The sequence below is a fragment of the Physella acuta genome, unplaced genomic scaffold (assembly GCF_028476545.2).
Source record: "Physella acuta isolate Inbredline_101_S28 unplaced genomic scaffold, ASM2847654v3 ptg000142l, whole genome shotgun sequence".
Taxonomy (NCBI): Eukaryota; Metazoa; Mollusca; class Gastropoda; family Physidae; genus Physella; species Physella acuta.
In genome coordinates this window covers 2164099-2173334 of record NW_026731661.1, presented here as the reverse complement: position 1 = coordinate 2173334, position 9236 = coordinate 2164099, and the positions used below count along the sequence as shown (strand labels likewise).

The 9236-nt window shown below is 35.8% G+C and overlaps 1 pseudogene; it reads right to left on the bottom strand.

The window, feature by feature from the left end:
- Nucleotides 1–223: 223 nt before the first annotated feature.
- Nucleotides 224–5909, bottom strand: LOC131935316 (heterogeneous nuclear ribonucleoprotein A3 homolog 2-like; annotated as a pseudogene).
- Nucleotides 5910–9236: the final 3327 nt, after the last annotated feature.

The following is a 9236-nucleotide window of genomic DNA, read 5'->3' as shown; positions in this document are numbered from 1 at the left end:
AAGCTGGAAATTTGTAAGCATAACATGCACAATGAACACGATTTTAAAAACAATAAGACCAATACTTTAAAATCTGGCGTCGCTCAGTGAACATATCAAGTTTGCGAATAGTATATACATTAGATTTCTCCAGGGGTTAAGTCAAATTATATATAACATCTGACATTCTGCACGAGTGAGCAAGACTCAAATGTTAAAAATAATTTAAGCTGGTCTGGATGATAAATGATATATGACTTGGTAACTATACTCAAAAAAAAAAGTAAAAAATTAAAATGATGACATTGCAACTTGGATGAAAATCTTGTGAGTCCTTGATGCTTTTATCTGCTGAAAATAGTTGAATACATCACCAACCACGGCCACGATCGTTTCCATTAACAATTTTAACTCCAGCATCTAGAATAAGCCTTTTTGGTTCAGAAATAGCGTTTTTGCTCCCAGATAACTCTCACAGAACTTCTACCAGATGAGTGGCCATCACGTGACACCTTTATCCGACAACCACTGTCTGCTTCCATGTCTCGTATTCTGCTTCCACCACGACCGATGATTCTGCCTACTTCAGATGACTTAACAGAATCTGTTTCAGATTCGCCACCAACATCACCTCCAAAGCCTCTACCACCACCGCCGCCGCCACTACGACTTCCCCATCCATCGCCGCTATCACGTTCTCTTCTGCCCTATCCTCCACCGTCATCTCTTCTGTCCCATCCTCCACCGTCATCTCTTCTGCCCCATCCTCCACCGTCATCTCTTCTGCCCCATCCTCCACCGTCATCTCTTCTGCCATATCCTCCTCCACCACGTCCACGCCCCCCGCCATATCCACCACGTCTACCTCCACCACCATTATAATCACCACCACTAATTAGTCTCTTGGCATTTTCAATCTCTTCCGTTGTTCCACTGACAAAAAAAAACCCTATGTTTGATCGAAAACATTGTTTATATACAAGATCTGTTTGAAAGTGATCACATATTTACTACTGTTATTAATAATATTTTTTAATAAAGATATGGCTTTTCTATTTAGGTTTGTTTAAAATTTAATTTACATACTACAAACAGTAAACAAATAAGTATTGTAAAAAAAAAAAAATAAATGTTTACTTTTGAATCTATGTCAATAAAAATGTGTTCTATCATATGGTGTTCTTCATCTATCGATTTTAAATGTTGTAAGAGTTGTTGTTTCCCCTAACTAAAGGGAAATAACGAGATGACTTCTTCTAGCAGAGTGTTGTTTATAATCTTCTATTCTATTTCCTCTTGTACGACACATTGCCATATCAATGTGGCATATACTAAATTTAATGTGTTGAAGTAGTAGAATATTTATTTATACTTAACCTTATTAAATAATCGCGTCAGTTCAATTTGCTTTTGATGAATTTCACAATGTGTGTCGTGTATCGATTAATGATTAAATGATTATGTATTTTTATTTCGTTTCATAAGGTCGTCCATATACATACATACATCTACTATAAATAATCGAAACCGTGCATGTTCATATCTACATTAAACATATGTTTATAATGTGTCCTATTCTAAGTAAGCCCTATGTCTAAAAACTAGTTAGCTGGTTTCAGTTAGTTAGACCTGTAATTTTATAGAGCCGATGTACTTGTATTGGTTCACATTCAGTTTAATATCATTCACACAGCCATGAAAATACTGTGTTTTTTATATAGTGTGTATTTGTTTTACGATCAAAATCGAATAATTTTATAAATTGTATGGTTGGACAAAGGCTATGGAAGCAGTCTGAAATCGAAGTCAATGGCCTCAATGGCGCATAACCAGTTGACACGTATCATTAATTGTGATGGAAACGTGGTCGAGTCGGCAAAAGCTCATAGTTGATAAATTCGAAAAAGTCTCGAGTTCAAACCCTCCAGCAGATAGGCTTGATCCCTTCCAACACTAAAAATTAAGAACGAAGACGAAGAAAATGCATTTTAGGTTCGCTTCAGTTCTATAGAGAAATGGAGAGCACTGTCATCTTGAGCAGGGGAGGATTAAGCTTTTTTTTTTTTTTTTTAAACATTTTATATAATTTATTTTATTAGTGTTTGTAAAATAATTTAACAATTAAATAATTTCATCAAAAGTTTCCCATGAGTAAAAACTAAAAGACAATATTCAAGAAGATTTTATCACAACACCAAACAACACATATGATAATTAACATAATTATTCTCACCACACTTTCCAAAATATAATAGATAACATTTGGTGAAACATACACCACATAAATCAATACAATTTGCCAATATACTGAATTATACCATCACAAATTCAACGCTTGTCTTAAGTAATATCTAGAGGCACACACTCACAAAGGCGCAAAAACTTCTTGGATTGTTTGGGGTTATCCATAAATGACATCACGCTTTTTGGACGATTTTTACCTCCTCCACCCCCCCCCCCCCCTCCCCTATGTCACACATCGTCACAAAAAGCCAGGCCCTATCCCCTAAAATGACGTAACACCTCAGCCTACAACTTCCATCAAAATAAAATTGCAAAAGCATTTTTTCCAAAATCCTTTTCTGAACTCTGTCAAAAATGGAGTATTTTAATCAATTCATATTACAGTTTATTAAAACAGTTTTCTAAAACGCAAAATAACGGCTAAAACTCGTTTTCTAACAAAGCTTTTTTTAGAAGTGAAAATGTGTGACGTCACACCCCTCATCACACACCGTCACAAAATTACAGACCCCTTCCCCATACGAGCCTGACGCCATTTATGGACGATCCCTTTTATAAAGCGTCTTCGTGACCATTGGTGGAGAGTGTCCAGGGTTGGAGTGGATATAGCTGGCTGTATTTTGATCATTGTTGCTATTGGCGTTGTTCTGTCTTCGGCTGAGTGTGGTGCTGGTGTAGGGGTTTTCTGTTGAGGTGACTTAGCTAGCAGTGGGTTGTCCAGTGGTGTAGTGGTTTTCTGTTGAGGTGACTTAGTTAGCAGTGGGTTGTCCAGTGGTGTAGGGGTTTACTGTTGAGGTGACTTAGCTAGCAGTGGGTTGTCAAGTGGTGTAGGGGTTTTCTGTTGAGGTGACTTAGCTAGCAGTGGGTTGTCCAGTGGTGTAGGGTTTTTCTGTTGAGGTGACTTAACTAGCAGTGGGTTGTCCAGTGGTGTAGGGTTTTTCTGTTGAGGTGACTTAACTAGCAGTGGGTTGTCCAGTGGTGTAGGGGTGTTCTGTTGAGGTGTCTTAGCTAGCAGTGGGTTGTCCAGTGTTGTGGGGATGCGCAGTGTTGACATGTTTGCTCTCTGTCTGGGGCGGCTCTCAGATTTTCTATTATATTGTCCTTGTAGTTCAATGTTATGTATTTTGCGATGATTGTTGGTTTGGCTGTGTAAATGGTAATTGCTGCGGTTGTTGGTATAAGGCAAGGGATAGCATTCTTTTATTCTGGCTTGAATTTCCAGTTCTGGTGACATTTTTTTGTTTCGGAAAATACACCAACCCGCGGAAAAAACGCCACTTTCTGGTGTAAGATTATGTTTCGGTTGAACGTTAAATTCTGATTCAATTTCTGTTTTTGATTCAATATCCAGTTCCAGTTAAAGGTTAAATGTCCTTTATAGTTTGTTTTTTTATTCCGTAAAAAGTCCCAGATAAAGGTCTTATTCCGGAGTATCGCTTCCTGTGAGATTTAGGCTCGAATAATATATCTGTTTAATTATATACGTTTTTTTTATAATGAATACGGTGGGTCACTATATTTTCTATTAAATACCTCTGCTTAATTAAATTAAACTTTCAGAGTAAGTGGATTACAGTAACCGAAAGAGCTTAGCATTAACAGTGAGTAAGTGAACAAACTAAAGCTCCTCCGCCTTTCGCCTTCATTCTACATTGGGCCGACACCACCAACAGCATCTTCCGTTGTCTAAAGTCGAAATTGATGTTGGGGTGGGTGATGGGGTCGTTGGAACAGTTAAAGGGGATGTGGGGATATCATGTCTCAAAATGAAGTGGACAGATGGGGAGGGGGTAGATGTGTCTGACGAGGCGTGGAGAGGGTGTCTGTGTGTGTGTTTAAGGCAAGCCAAGCGTCGATTTCTGTGCTCTGTGATCTAACTGCTGAGATGTTACTATTTATGGTGTGTGTGGGTGGGGGGGGGGGGGGGAGGGTTTGACGAACAGATTGCTATGTGAGCGATTTAGTGGGATGGTAAAAGGTTGTTATGTTCAAGTCGGTGTTTATGTTCATTTGGATGTTTAGTACCGACAGGTTAGGGGTTGGTAGGCGTTTAGCTATCACGGGGTGTGGGGATACAGTGGAGTTATAAAGGTCAAACATTAGTTAACAGTGTTCTCATAAAAGAGTTTAAATAAGGCCGTACATGTTATTAAAGTTAACAAAACAAATGTAAGTATTAATTTAGGGATAATAAAACAGCTGGTGGCCAGTAAAAACAAGAAGAACTTAGAAATAGACCGGCCATACAAAAACATCAACCCCTGTAGCAATCGCAATTTACCGGGATTTGCCACAGTCGCTGGTATTGTTTAACGGTAAATGTTTACCATATAAGGTGTTTATTGCCTGAGAGTTGTCACAGTCGCTGGTATTGTTTAAGGGTAAATGTTTACCATATAAGGTGTTTATTGCCTGAGACTTGCCACAGTCGCTGTTATTGTTTAAGGGTAAATGTTTACCATATAAGGTGTTTATTGTATGAGACTTTCATCGTCGTCACAAGGTTGTTATCGTCGTCACATCTGAATTGGTATCATCGTCACTATCGAACTGTTACTGTCGTCATCAGCAAACTGTTAACGACGTCCCTACTGAACTTTGACACCATAATATTTACTACCAATGACAGAGAGTTGCTACAGGAATAGGGCTGGAAATTTCCAGGTAAGTTTTTTTTTTTTCTATTGGTCTTTAGCGGGTACTCACGACCGGTTTTTTATCTTTTGTCAAATACAGAAATCTGCATCTAATAGATTTCATTTCGTCTCCACTCTCTCTCTCTCTCTCTCTCTCTCTCTCTCTCTCTCTCTCTCTCTATTGATATAAAAGTCATATGGAATGACATCAACCTAGTTATAACGGTACTCGTTATCGTGTTGACAGTAACAAACAGACACACACACACACATGCACATGCACAAACACATGCACACACACAGACATTCGGAAAACATGTTGTTTTTTTTTTTCGACTCACGGGAGTATAACATTTCAAGATTTGATTACATGTCAATTTAGATTTTTGCACGATTACAATAATTTATCTACACTTCGTATACAAGAAAGTAAAAATGACGATAATTGTATAAAAGAGCACTTTAAAAAAGACAAAAACAAAAACAAGCCACATTTCAAAATATCATATTTTGCAATCACATATATTCACTGAAAGAAACTTACTGGGTCATTAGACTATAGTTCTCGTTTATTGTTTTCTTTGTCTTTCACTTTTCATAATTTCAGTCGTTACAAAAACAGCTATGGTCTGGGTTAAATGTAACATTTTCTCCATCTCTTCTGATTGTTGCTGATATATTTTTATTCCCGTCTTATATTTAAACATATTGCTGTAAAGTCAGGTCCTGGAGCTAAAGCTACCTCTGCTAACTTTTCTAGCACTAGAAAAAAAAAAAAAATAGCAGGATTTTGGTCATTTCTTTTAGACTAACATGACCTCATGACTAACCTCCAGTATTAAATCTACTATATGTTCCTCTTCTCTTGTAGACAGCTGAAGTTTGGCTGGGGCCAGCAAAACTTTGGTGATGTCTGCATTCAGAACGTCAATCTTTTTACTGTTGTCGAAAGTAATCTTTGACCACTTTATTTTTCTTGGCCTGTTTGGCCACTTTGGCCTTCTTACCCTGCAGCTTCTTCTGTCCCTGCCTGCCTTTCTTTTTACCCATGACTCAACAGTTCTCTACGTTTGACCAGACACAACAACTTTACTGCTAATGTTGTCATACAAAAAAGCGGGTAGTATAATATTAATATACTACCTTTAATAGTATACTTGTATCAATTATTTTTTTTCGCCTCAGACACGTAATTTATAGCGTCAGTTGTGTGTTCGCTTTAGTATTACAGTTTTCATCATCGGCTTGTGAGGACTGATACAGATTTACAATAGTAATATTTCTTTCTTACTTGTAGGCTGCTTTCATTCATTTAAGATGATTTACTTATACATAGATCTAATATAAAACGTCTAAATAAAAATAAAAAATAAAAATTAAAAACCAACCTGAAACTGAAAATGCAAAAGTGTAATTAAATGATGATTCAATGGATTTTTTTTTTCTCGGTGTGCGGGGTGGGCTGACGGGACGGGCTGGGGGGAGGGGGGGGGGGAGGGATTTGGGTGTTAAGTAGAGCTGGAAAAAAAATTGGGATTACCGAGAATTAAAAATAGTTCAAGCAATCGGAAAAGATACGTTATTACAATGAGTCACATCAAAGCAAACATTCTTCCCTTTCAAACATCGATATCTATACAGTCCTCAAACAGTTTTTTTTTTTTTTTTTTTTTTTTTTTTTTTTTTTTTTTTTTTTTTTTTTTTTTGATTAATTCGATTGTTTTAAACATTTAAATACTTATATCAAAATAAGAATAATTCAGATTATTGTGCAGAAACTAAACATTTCTCGAAGATCAGTCACGAGGTATATAACAATATATAGAACATCTTTAAATGGTTTTCACAATTGTAAATACAAAATCAATTTTGTTATATTTTGATATCAAAACAAATCTATTAAATGGTATATACGAACGGTTTAGTTAGTATACGAACATGAATATAATAGTTTAATAGATGTATACTATGTGTGTACTACTAATGGATAGGTTAATCAACAAAATAATATGTAAGTTGTTTCCCTTACAGATATATATTTATCACATCGCAGCAACAGTATTCTCATTTACATCTTAACTTAATCCAGGGGCGGAACTACCATAATCAATTTTTTAATAATTAAAAAACTTAATTTTCTTTTATGTTTGACTTGATGGTTGTTTTGTAACAAGAATACTATAGCTGCAGTTGGATTATCTTTATTCTATAGACAACATTCCACGCTCTTGTATATTCTTTTTCCCTTTGTTTTTAAACCATTGTGAAAGTTTGGCAAACGGTTAAACCACTTCCATGACTTGTTTCATTTTTTTTTTAAAATAGTCAAATAGGCGTGCTCATAAGCTCCTTTTAATAGATTTGTACTAAACAAATTATAAAAGCAATTACTTCTCTTAATTATTATTTTTCAAAAAATACATACTAAAGAATACCATAGTATAAAAAGGAAATGTGTTTAAAATAATATAAATACAAAAAGACATTGAAATAAACACGAGAAACCATTACACTTACAAAGCTTTGATGTTTCATAATCTTTCGACCGTCTTGATAGTTTTTAAAAATATGGCAAAAATTAAATAAAACAGTTTTTCAAGTTTTACTAAGCACTCACACACACGAGAAGTTGTTGTAATTTGATTTAATTGAAAAAAAAAAAAAACCTTTTTTTTTCAAAACCCGATCAGGCCAGAAATGAGTATCCTATGTTCATATTTTTGTTTGTATATATATGTATATATATATATATATATATATATATATATATATATATATATATATATATATATATATATATATATATATATATATACTAGGCATACTGCCTAGCTTCGCCTAGGTTTTCAAAAAAGTTGAGAAATCGAATGATTAATTAATAGGTGATTGGCTGTTATGTTAAATGCTTAGGGCCTAAATTTATACAGTCGGGTACTTTTATTGTGCCCATAAATTGATGGAATATTCGCAAACTTACTACTAGCAAGGTTATTAGAACTGAAAGGGCTTTTATAAAAATTATTAATCAAATATAATATTAAATTACTTTTGCAATTAATTTTACAATTTCAATACAATTCAAAACTTAATTTATAACAAAATATCCATTTATAACAATGCTATACATTATGAATTTTGCTTTTTCTTAAAAAAAGTATACAAAATATAAAAAAAAATTGTTACATTAAAAAGTTACTGCCCCTGGTAATAGACCAAATGACCGAATCTCGTATAATGAGAATTTCAATCGCAGTCATTTTTAGCCCTCTTCGAGGGCTTTGATGATGACCAACAGTTTTTCCATACGGACCAGTCATCTATAGAGGTGTATACAAAAAATTAGCCAGTTATACAAAGAGTAAGTACCCTAAAATTTGTGTAGAAATTACCCTGTTTTCCCCATAAAATACAAAGATTATATAGGGAAATACGACTGGTCAGTTTTGACCCGTTTCCCGATTTTTCCCGGACATGGCGATTTTTTGTGACACCCCAAGGCGTTCTCCTACCACCTCACAAAATATGAAAAGGGGTCGTTGGAGGAATTGTTTTTTCGTAATAGAGCTCATATAAAGAGAATTTCACTCGCGGGCACTTTTTAGCCCTCGTTGAGGGCTTTTAGTCAAGCCGATAGGTTTGCCATACGGCCAAGCCATTTACCTATAAGCATGCCAAAACTTAGCCAGATGTAAAGAGAGTAAGTGCCTTAAAATCCATTTTGAAATGACCCTCTGTTTTCCCCATAAAATACAAAGATTATATAGGGAAATACAACTGGTCAGTTTTGACCTATTTCCCGATTTTTCCCGGACATGGCGAGTTTTTTGTAACACCCCAAGGTGTTCTCCTACCACCTGACAAAATATCAAGGGGGTCGTCGGAGGAAATTTTTTTTTCGTAATAGAGCTCATATAAAGAGAATTTCACTCGCGGTCATTTTTTAGCCCTCGTTGAGGACTTTTAGTCAAACCGACAGGTTTGCCCTACGACCAAGCCATTAACCTATAAGCATGCCAAAACTTAGCCAGATGTAAAGAGGGTAAGTGCCCTAAAATCCATTTTGAAATGACCCTCTGTTTTCCCCATAAAATACAAAGATTATATAGGGAAATACAACTGATCATTTTTGACCCCTTTACGAAGTTTTCCCAGATATGCCGAGTTTTTTGTGACACCCCAAGGCTTTCTCCTACCACCTCACAAAATATCAAGGGGGGTCGTCGGATGAATTTTTTTTTCGTAATATAGCCCATATAAGGCGCCGGTCAGTCGAGGTCAGTTTTTACCCTTTCTCCGTAGACTTTTTGCCGAACTGTCACCGTCCCTCGTGTTCTATCGCCCCAAGGCACCATCGTGCCAAATTTGACGCGCTGCGGC